Genomic DNA, 11,445 nt, shown 5'->3' on the forward strand with positions numbered 1-11,445 from the left:
GTAAAGGGCTTCTTACTTGTAAACTTTGAGCTTTTAATTAGGGTTTTGTCACGGATTGCCAAAAGGGGAGTTTGTTAGGTTCTAAAGGTTTAGGAATTTATGTATTTAGAACTCTAATTTGTAATATTGGCAAACCATGATCAAAACAATCTGTTTAGTCTTGTTAAAGTGTGCTCAAAGTTGATTAATTATTGTAAAGTTGGAATCGAGAGACTGTAGATGCATTGGGGCATTTCGGTCTGTCTCGATCGATCGAAGAATAGATTCGATCGATCGAAAATCGATCAGATTGTGTTTTTCTGCAGTTTTCCAACTCAGCCCTAACTCATTAAACGTTTAGGGTTTTATGTTTTTGCCCTAGGTATATAAGGCAAAACCCTAGCCACGTTTTTAGAGTTGCTCTAGTTGTATTGTTGCTCATACATTGCTGTTTTGTGTAAATCTCTTGTGAGATCTAGAAGAGCTTTCCTTTACACAAAGCTTAGGGTTTTCAAGATTGAGATTACTTCAACATCTTGATGATCAACTTGGTTGCTACCATTGAAGCTTAAAGAATATCAAGTGTGGGTGCTTGTAGCTGATTGAAGAATTCAAGAAAGAATGAGTCCGTGGATTCGGAGCTTGCACGGGGTCGTGTCAGTAAGTTCTACTGGTAGGTAGCATTAGGAAGTCAAGCGAGGAGCTTGTAAGTCCTTTTGTATGAACTTCGATTCTTTTATAGTGAATTTAGTTTTGCCTTGAGGATCGGTGGGTAAAATCCTCCCCAGGTTTTTTACTGGTTTGGTTTTCCTGAGTGATCATATCTTGTGTTATTTACTATTCCGCTGCTATATATTCTTGATATGATTGTTTGATTGTTTTAACCTAGAATTGTTTAATTTGACTAAGTAACAACTTGGCTAATTAACTAGGCTACTCAATCTAGTTGTGTGTTAAGGGGTCTAGATTTCCTTCATAACAGGTGGCTTCCAACGTGTTTTAAAGATAGGATCATCTAAAATTTCCTGCAATAAGAAGGTGCATTTGATTAACAAAATTTCCTTCAATAAAATGTAGGTTTCCACTTTCCCCACTTTATTTATTTATTTATTTTTTCTTATCATCTAGAATCAGCAATGAAAGTTCAAAATGTTTCTAAAACACCCTTGAACGTTTAGACCCCAAAATATAAAATATAAATTCAAGCCTATAATCAAACAATTAATATGCAGAACATGAACATAAGCCAACCACAGAATTGATAACTAATCTATGCCAAATATAAACACATCCACAGCAGTAAATATAAGGCAAAAATAAAGGGAAGGAAGATGCAAACACATGGACAACACATGATGTGCTATCGAAGAGGAACCGAAGTCCTCAACATAAAACCTCTCCGCCGCCCTCTAAGCGGTCAAATAATCCACTAAAGAATGTAGCTGGGATACATGAACAGCAGAAGACCTTCCAAGCCTAATCTACCCAAGTACCTAAGCCCTCCAAGCTTCTTGCTCCAACGAGGTTACGCCGAACTTATTTCTTCTTTAGCTTCCCGGATTCAGCTATTAGACCATAGCATCAACCAATGTATATTGGTTCCTTCCAAACTGCTTCCCTTAGCACCAAATGAACATTCTCACAGATGTAGGTGTGGTGAGATAAGGATTTGGTTAATGACCTTTTAAGGGTATGACAATGGAGAGGAAGAGAGTAGAGGAATTTGTAGAGTCTCTAAGGTAAAGATTGGGGATGAGGCAATCTTATTTTTCTCTAGGGTTTCTCTCACAAAATTCTCTTTGGAAGCTCTCTCAAATTAGTGGGTATAAGGGTCTATATATAGTGATGTGTGTTTGGAATACAAAGAGTCAGTTTTTGCCAAACAGGGTTGATTGGCGGCTTGACCTCGTGGCTTGTCCAAGTTGAGAGTTCAAGTCGCGATGTAACGGCCTGGCCAGCCTAGGACTTTTGTTCTGTAGTGCGATAGCTGGTGCGACCCTTCAGCTCCCCATGTGTGCATCTCACGTGCCTGCATTTGGCGGCTTGCCAGTCGCAAGTCCTAGCCGCGAACCTCTGTCCAAGTCGAGAGTTCAAGTTGCGATGTAACGGCCTGGCCAGCCCAGGACTTTTGTTCTGTAGTACGATAGCTGGTGCGACCCTTCAGCTCCCTATGTGTGCATCTCACGTGCCTGCATTTGGCGGCTTGCCAGTCGCGAGTCCTAGCCACGAACCTCTACTTTCTTGCACATACTTGAACTTTTCTTCACCTCTTCTCACACACTACCCTTACATTAATCCCACATAAATACAGGGTTACTAAGTGTTAAATTACAAGCAAATTGGCACGGAATAAAGCCAACAAGATGGTTGATAAATTTCAACATTACTAGCAATATTTTAGTTTTTTGGATTATAAGTGGGGGTTCCTTTTTACTTTTTTTTTTTTTTTGACGTTCAAACTTCAAACAACATTCATTAAACTGGACCATGGTCCAAAACAGAGACAATAATTTGTAGGAAGGATATTTTTACAAGCCCTCCACATGAAGTGTCTGACTTTACTTGGGCACTTTAAACCCCAAATAGCCTTCCAAAAATCCTTTCTCTTGTTCAGGTTTGATCCCTCGCACCCTACCCCTTTGTCTCTTCCTTCCACTAGCCACCCATGTGCAACATGGTATGCACTTTTCATCGTAAAATTACCTTTTTTGGTCTAAGCCCAAACCAAGGCATCATCCGGCAGACTTTGGCTAATAGGGATGCTCAAAATAGCCTCTGCTTCATAGGGTAAGAAACAGTTTTTCACCACACTAGTATTCCTCCCCCCAACCTCACGGTCTAGAAGATTCTCCACTAGATCACCTTCAAAGTTTTGAGGTCGAGGGCTTACAACCATGAACGAATTAGGGATTGGGATCCACCTGTCTACCCATATCCTCGCCCTTCGCCCATTACCAATATTCCATCTCAAACCACGCTTAAGAACCTCCCTAGTAGCCACCAAACTTCTCCAAGTGTAAGGTGGGTTTTTACCTAACTGAGCCTCCAAAAAGCTAGAGTCTGGGAAGTATTTAGCTTTAAGCACTCGATGAGCCAGGGAATCTGCATCTTGAGAAATCCTCCATCCCTGTTTTGCAAGTAACACTAAATTAAATGCTTTGAGATCCTTGAAACCCATACCACCTTCTGCCCTTGGGGTGCACATCTTCTCCCAAGCTATCCACGCGAGCTTCCTTTCTTTTTCACGTTGACCCCACCAAAAGTTTCTCATCATCAAGTTCAACTCATTACACAAGGAATCAGGAAGTTTAAAGCAATTCATTGTATACATTGGGGTGGCTTGGGCAATGGCCTTTATTAAGATTTCACGGCCTGCCGTTGTCAGCAATTTTCCTTTCCAACATGCTACTTTTCGGCCAACCTGATCTAGGATACGATGGAAGGCTTTCTTCTTTCCCCTCCCTACCAACGGGGGCAGCCCCAAGTATCGCTCATGCTGATGGATAATTTGTGCTCCAAACATATCTTTCACCTCTTCTTTAACCTCCTCCCTTGTGTTTTTGCTGAAAAAGAGAGAAGTTTTCTCTCTATTTAGGATTTGCCCTGACTCCCTTTCATACACCTTAAGAATCTTTAGAAGTCTCAGACCCTCTTCCTTTGAAGCTTTGCCAAACACTATACAGTCATCAACGAATAGTAAATGAGAGACCCAAGGAGCATGCCTACACACCACTATGCCTCTTGGAATTCCCCCATTTTCACTCTTTCTAGCAAGGCCGAGAGGCCCTCCGCACATAATAGGAAGAGGTACGGTGATATCGAATCCCCTGGCCTAAGCCCTCGAGTTGGAACGATCCTACCCTTCAATTCCCCATTTACCAGCACAGAGTATGACACCGTGGTCACACACATCATCATCAAAGATATCCACCTATCTTAGAAACCCAATTTGCGCATCATGGCCTCCAAATACGCTTATTCAACCCGGTCGTACGCCTTACTCATATCAAGCTTTATTGCCATTAACCCCTTTTTTCCTTTTCTCCTCTTGTTTATACAATGCATGACTTCGAAAGCCACAAGAACGTTATCAGTGATTTGCCTCCCTGGTACAAAGGCGCTTTGGGCATCACTGATGACTTCTGGGAGCACTCTCTTCAACCTGTTAGCCAAAACTTTTGATACAAGTTTATATATAACATTACATAGGCTTATTGGTCAAAATTTCGTAACCTTTTGGGGGCAATTAACCTTAGGTATCAGACATATATAAGTGTCATTTAAACCATTTGGCATAACACCTGTTCTAAGAGTATGGAGGACACAGTTTACAACATGAGGGCCAATAATATCCCAATATCTTTGGAAAAATATAGGAGACATACCGTCCGGGCCTGGGGATTTTGTTGGATGCATCTGCTTCAAGGCACGCCAAACCTCTTCTACTCTAAATTCCATCAGTAGGTCTTCATTCATTTCTTCCGAGACCTTTTTGTCCACTGCCCCAAGACTCGCCCCGAAATCAACTGGGAAATTTGAACTATATATTTCCTTGAAATATGCCAAAATAATACCTTCCACCTCATCATCATCTTCTCTCCATCGACCCCCCGAGTCACACAAACCTTCGATTCTATTTTTCCGGTGGCTATTACTAGCCGTGGCATGAAAATTTTTTGTATTTCGATCCCCACAGTTAACCCATAACGCCCTTGACCTCTGATTCCACATCATTTCTTCCCGGATCATTTCTTTGTTTATCTCCTTTTTCAGGGCTTGAATCTCCTCTGCTGATTCATATAGCAAGTTTAGCGCTTCTAGTTGCTGTAAACAACTCTCCTCTTGCTTCAGATTTTTGTTTACATTGCCGAATTCCCTTCGATTCCAGGTCTGCAGTTGAGTAAGTGACAAATTTAGCAAACAATGGTCTGAAGCTGCCATTGCTCTATGAAAAACTCTTGCCTCAGGGAACATCTTTATCCACTCCTCATTCGCCACCATCCTATCCAATGTAACCTGAGTACGTTGTTCCCCAAACCTACCATTACACCAAGTAAAACTCTGCCCCACAAATCCCAAATCAATGAGACCATAATCAGTTAAACATTCTCTAAACACCTCCATCTGTCTTGCATCCCTATCTAACCACCCCAATTTCTCATCAGATTTCACAATTTCATTGAAATCCCCAAAAACAACCCACGACATATCACATTGCCTTTTAAGAGATTCAATTAATTTCCAAGAAGTAATTCTCATACCTGCATCAGGTTGTCCGTAAAAACCCGTTGCCCGCCACGGTAGAGCGCCCACTCCTTCACAGACCACCACGTCGATGTGCGCATTTGAACAACTTTTAAATGACACATTCGCCCCTTCCTTCCACAACATCGCCATCCCCCCACTTTGGCCATCGCCTGGCACTACAATCCCCTGGGTAAAATTTAGCTTCCTCTGAATTCCTTTGATTCTATTCTAATTTGCCTTGGTTTCCGATAAGAAAATCAAAACTGGGTCGGTGTCTTTCACCTCATCGGTGAGTGAGCGCACTGCCGGAGCTGACCCAAGGCCCCGGTAGTTCCAGGCCAAGAGATTCATTGGGCTCGACAGTGCTGCCTCGCAGCATCCGCCACACCGCCAACCCTTTGAGTCTCATTCTTAAGCTCGACATTTTTCTGCACTTCCGTTCTCCTTCTTTTCCCATCTAGTGTGTTCTGATCTAACTCTATGAGTGGGTTTTGAGCATTTCTTTTTTTCCTTACTGGGCTTACAGCCTTATCTTTGCCTTGGTTCTACCCTTCACGAGCTTTTCTCTTCCAATGCCCGCTAGTTGGGCCCAATACCTCCGCAACCCATCCTACCTCCATATCATAAGTCATGGCCATTGGGCCCTCACCATCTTTTTTTAATTCCAAGACCACGTGACCTCCATCTTCTTGAGCCTTTGGCGCGGGCTCAAATTTGAATTTTGGAGTCCCTGTTTGATGCGTCTCCATCACTCTCTGTCCATTCCCCGCAATCCCGTTGTTTATCAACTTCCTATCCACGCCTTCTTTCACCAAAATAGCAATGCTTTCACTTGGTATCTCTTCGATAGAGTTGACCAGCCCCATTTCATGATAAGCCTCATTGCTCCTTTCTCTGTTCTCCGAGGTCTGTGTTGTGCTTTCCAACGTCTTGTTCCCAAGGGTCTGCACATCAGGCTTTCTTTTGTTAGTCCCCGCTGTTTCATACCTCGACGTCTAAGCCTTTGAAACCCAGTTATCATCGTCCGGTGTCCCCCCACGCTCGCCTGCACCTTCATTCTTTTTTGCGTAATTTGGTTCCCATCCCGATCTCCTCACTGGTTCACCTCTCATCCATGCACCGTACTGAAGCTCTCCCTTTTCGCCGTTTTTTTCTAACTCTTCTTTCTGCGTGCAGTCCTTTAAGTCATGCTCCAGTAGTCCGCATCTGTAGCAAAAATTTAGGATGCGCTCAAATTTGAAGAGCACCCACCGAGCCACCCCCTCATCCACTCTAATCTTTTTTCCTCGTAAAAGCTTGCGTGAAATGTCTATTTTGACACGAAGTCGAGTTCCTTTTTACTTGACTTGCTTTTGTAATGAAATGGGAATCTTAATCATTTTTTCCTTTTTTTTCTTTGGAAGAATATGCTAGCCTTGATCATTGCTAGCTTTTTTTATGTCATAATCAAGGGAAAAAGGTGTTTATATCTGATTCCCAATATAAGGCAAACACTTGCATAACTACAAACACTTGAAACCTCCCCAAAAGTACACTTGAAAGTTATTTTTGTGCTACTTTTAAAAATTTAGGAGCCATTTCCAAAACTTTTGAGTCTTAAAAAGGGTGTATGATTTAGGCCTGATGAAGTTTTCAACCATCCCAAACATCCAAAAATGAGAAAAATGTTTTATGTCCAAACAAACTAGACCTATACTTCATTTTTATGTTGTTGAACTGATTTAGGCCTGAGGGTGTATGTTTTATGTTGTTGAACTGAAAATTATAAAATTCTTCATTTTGTTCCAACTTGAAAAAATAAATTTCATATTTTTTAAGAGTAACAAAATTCAACTACTGCAAAAAATCAAAACTTATAGGTTAGTTACACTTTATTAAATCACACGACTAAGAAGTCCTCAAAGTCGATCAAATTTCAAAAGTATTGTAATTGAACTAATATCTTAATATCTCTTAGTGCTTCTGATGAAAACTTCAAATTCCTTCCTTTCGAATTATTAAATAATAATAATAATAAATAAATAAATTAGGCAAAAGAAATAATTGGGACAAAATGGGCTTTTGCCCTTTTCGGGCAAATTATATAGCATTATGCCCCCCCTTTCCAAATTAAATAGGAAAATGCCCTTCTTTTAAAACTTGATTTTTGATAAATCGAGTTAAAAAAAAAAAAAATTTCTTTGGCCCTATAGTGACATTTTAAGGACTTATAGTGGCGTTTTTTAACTCGACTTCATTGAAATCGAGTTATAGGTAAAAAACGCCACAATAGGTTGATTTCATTACCTATAACTCGATTTTATTGAAGTCGAGTTAAAAAACGTCAGTATAGGTCTTTAAAACATCACTATAGGATCCTTAAAAACGCCACTATAAGGCCTAACTCGATTTATCAAAAATCGAGTTTTAAAAGAGGGGCATTTCACTAATTAGTTTGGAAAATAGGGTATAATGCTGTATAATTTGCCAGAAAAGGGTATAAGGCATTTTTGTCCGAAATAATTGGAATGGATTAGTGGCTACCTTTTCACTCCTTAGATAATAGCAGAAGAGCTCAATTATGAAGCAACCATCAATGACCATCACGCTGACAAAATCATCTGTAGAAATGTTGTTCAAAGGCCTCTGAGTAGCGCCATCTTGCTCTCCCTTCCAACCTCTTCATGGCTTGAGCAAGTCGTTGGAGCTAGTGTTCTCTTTCTTCCTTGCTTTCATAATGCATGGAACCAAAAAGATATCGAGTTTATGCTCTTCCATCTTTTTTAGCAGGGGATTCTTGTAATGAAAAGGGCCAATAGAGACAAGCACAGGGTCATAGGCATGTTCATCCACTTGTTTCATGTTTGTAGGAGCCCGGAATATTGTGCATGGCATTGGACATTATCTTAGGGTGGCAAATTGATAGGCCAAGAATGTATTAACCCCTTATGATGAATTAATTGATTAATTAGCCAAGTTTATTAATTAATTAAATTAACATGCAATATGCATGGTAGCACAAACAAATCACCAATTAAACTAAGTATGTAGAGGAAAATAAATTGACACAGTGATTTGTTTACGAATGGAGAAAACCTACATGACAAAAACCCCACTGAGTGATTTTAAAGTCACCACTCCCGAGAATCCACTATTATCACAATAAGCGGTTACAAGTAAACGAATCCTAGTACCTTATATCAACTTTCAGTTGAACCCTTATCCCAATACTCAATTGAACTTGTTCTGTTGTGACAATCTATTCTTTTCAATGCACGGCTCCCAATACGTGACTAACCAATTGCACGAATCCCAGTACGCGACTTAATCATCAACTCGAGAAAGATGTTGGCTGCAAAGTTCTTCAGTTCATCCAGACGATGAAGATCAAGAAACTCTTTGGTCACAAAACCCCATGGTGTACAAACACAGCAGCTTCTTCAAGAGAAAGATGAACTAGGGCATATATCTACGGTTCACAATATGCTTATGAAATTTTTTTGCATTTAGTTATATCAACTATGATGGCCCTTAAAACAAAATTTATATATGTTTAGGGTTGTGAGAAAAGAGAACCTAAATATGTACTGGCGGATTAGAGTCAAAACAGAACTGAAACTCTATTTTTCATAAATCTCGACAAATACCCTATCTATCGAGCAGTTGTCAAACCTCGGGCTGAAACAACTCTTTTAAACCTCGATAAATGCTAATTGTCGAGCTTTAATGAACAACACTTTCGCATTTGATTTTTGGACAAACTTGCATGGCATTAACACTTGAACTTAAAACCTTGTTCCTTGAAACATTAAACACATCCTAGATCTACCCAATTACAAGTAAAATGCGTTTTGTCAAATGATTAGCCAATTACATAAAATAGTGATATATGTTCCTAACATTGAATCACATATGTCCTAACACAATGATTCTTCTTTTATGGAGTACTCATTGACAAGCTTAAGCACCCAATTAGAAGTTGAACTTGTACTTGTAATTGTGGGGTAGTCAAGCTTTTGGTTAAGGGATATATCTTCTTGCAAACCAGTGCTTCCCACTCCCAGTAGCAGTGAATCTGAATTATTAATTGCTTCCCTACTCATGTGGTTCATGAAGTTGTGCTCCATTTCTTGGAGAAATTTTGAAGAGTGCAAAGTATGACTAGATACTATGATCTTAACAATTCAAAATGATTATGTAATGGATTCAATAATTCTCTGATCTTATTATGGTATCTGCAAGGTCAAGTCAAGTCTAGTAGATAAAATTAAATATTTCCCCAACTCTTTTAGAGGCCCCATTTTTACAACAAGGATAAGACCTTTTTGACCCCTACTCTACTTACCATGCTAGCAACTATTTTGTGTGGAAAAGGTTGTTAACATTTACCATTATTCCCATTATTAATGAAACAGTGCACTAATATTAGGGGTGTAAAGACCACTCAATGCTATTTATATAACCTACAATAGTAAAAACTCACTCCATTCAGGTTTGTATACTTAAAAATTTTTGCAACTTATGAATAGTAAGGTTGCATATATGCAACCTTACTATTCATAAGTTGTAAAAAAAAAAAATAAAAAAAAAATAATCTAGTAGTTGTGTGTGAAGAGAAAAAAAAATAGTGGGAAGAAAAAGAGAGAGAAAAATACTTTTTATTATTTTATTAGATAGTTTATATTATTTTATTGGGTTGTATGTAAAAATAAAAATTGAAATGTAGAGTGAGTTGTAAAATGAGTTGGTAAAATAGATAAAGTAGTGTTTGAAGATACAAAATAGGTTTTTATTTATTTTATTTTATTTTGCATCCCCAGATGCTGTGCTCAATTATTCTTACTTTTTCATTAGTATCATTTCAAAAATTACAAATAGAAACAAATGATAAGAACAATCCATAAATTTTTTTTTTGATAAGAGTCACATTTTGTTACTTTATGACACAGGCAATGATACATCATGCTCACACCTAAAGCTTATATCATATCGATCCTCATGATTTAGCATGGAAATTCATATCAGTGAACCTATATATCGGAATTGGAATTATAATTAGTGGAACCAGAGTTTGCCATGATGATCGGAATTGAATTCCTCGGGAAATTTCTACTGTCATGAGTGGAAGGTGGTAGAGTTGCTGCTATGAAAAATCTATGATGCTGGATTTTGGCCAAATTGAAAGGCATCATTTTTTTTAATAATTTTTTATTTTTTATTTTTTAAATTTGGTTACTAGGAAGTAAGGCTGTCCATCTTGACCCGGCACCCGACCCACCCGCCCAAACCACCCGACTCGACACCAACGACGGTCAACAACGGATTGCCAAGTTTGACCCACCCGCCCAAACCACCCGACTCGACACCAACGACGGTCAACAACGGATTGCCAAGTTCATAATTTGAAACTGGCGGGCCTTCTCATGAAAAACCAAATCCAACCAACCTGACCCACCTCCACCTCTCTCAAATGCAGATCCGGTGAGATCTGTCGAGATCTAGAGAGATCTCGATGAGATCCTTTGAGATCCAACCAAATTTCAATGAGATCTGTCGAGATCCAGCCAATTCTCATCAAGATCCAGCTAGTTCTTGACAAGATTTGTCAAGATCCGACAAAATCTTAATGAGATCTCATTGAGATTCAGCTAGTTCTCACCATCGTTACTGCTCCATTGGTTTCTACCAAAACCGTAGCTGTCCACCCAAAACAAAATTGAACCAAACCGTGGTTTCTGGGGGATCAAACTTCCTATCACCCGAAGTGTTCTAGTCAATTTCAAGTTCAGCATAAACCCAACCTAGACTGACCCATAGATAGCCCTACTAAGAAGTAGTTGCTTGGAAAGTTGCTGGATTTTCTCCCCCTAAATTGATAAAAAGATCAATTCCCTTTTTTAATTTTTCTTTAAAAAGATTAGTTTTTATTAAATTAGAAAAACTCATAAATACCAAAATAAAACATTGTTCTTAACACACGTAGCGACATAGTATAACATAATTATCTGAAAAAAATGAAGGCAAAATTAACTTGTCCAAGTTATCAGAAACAAAGAAGGCAAAATTACTAATGTTAGTAATTGATTTCTAGATACTAACCAAAATTTTTTTTTAAAGATTTTTGTTTTGTTTTGTTTTGTTTTGTTTTTATTTATTTATTTCTATTTTTATATAAGATGAGTTGGCCACGTGTATTTCCTTTCAGTTGCTTAGAGCCCATTTGGTTTATAGGTTTTCATC

The sequence above is a fragment of the Quercus suber genome, unplaced genomic scaffold (assembly GCF_002906115.3).
Source record: "Quercus suber isolate HL8 unplaced genomic scaffold, Cork oak 2.0 scaffold_232, whole genome shotgun sequence".
Classification (NCBI taxonomy): domain Eukaryota; kingdom Viridiplantae; phylum Streptophyta; class Magnoliopsida; order Fagales; family Fagaceae; genus Quercus; species Quercus suber.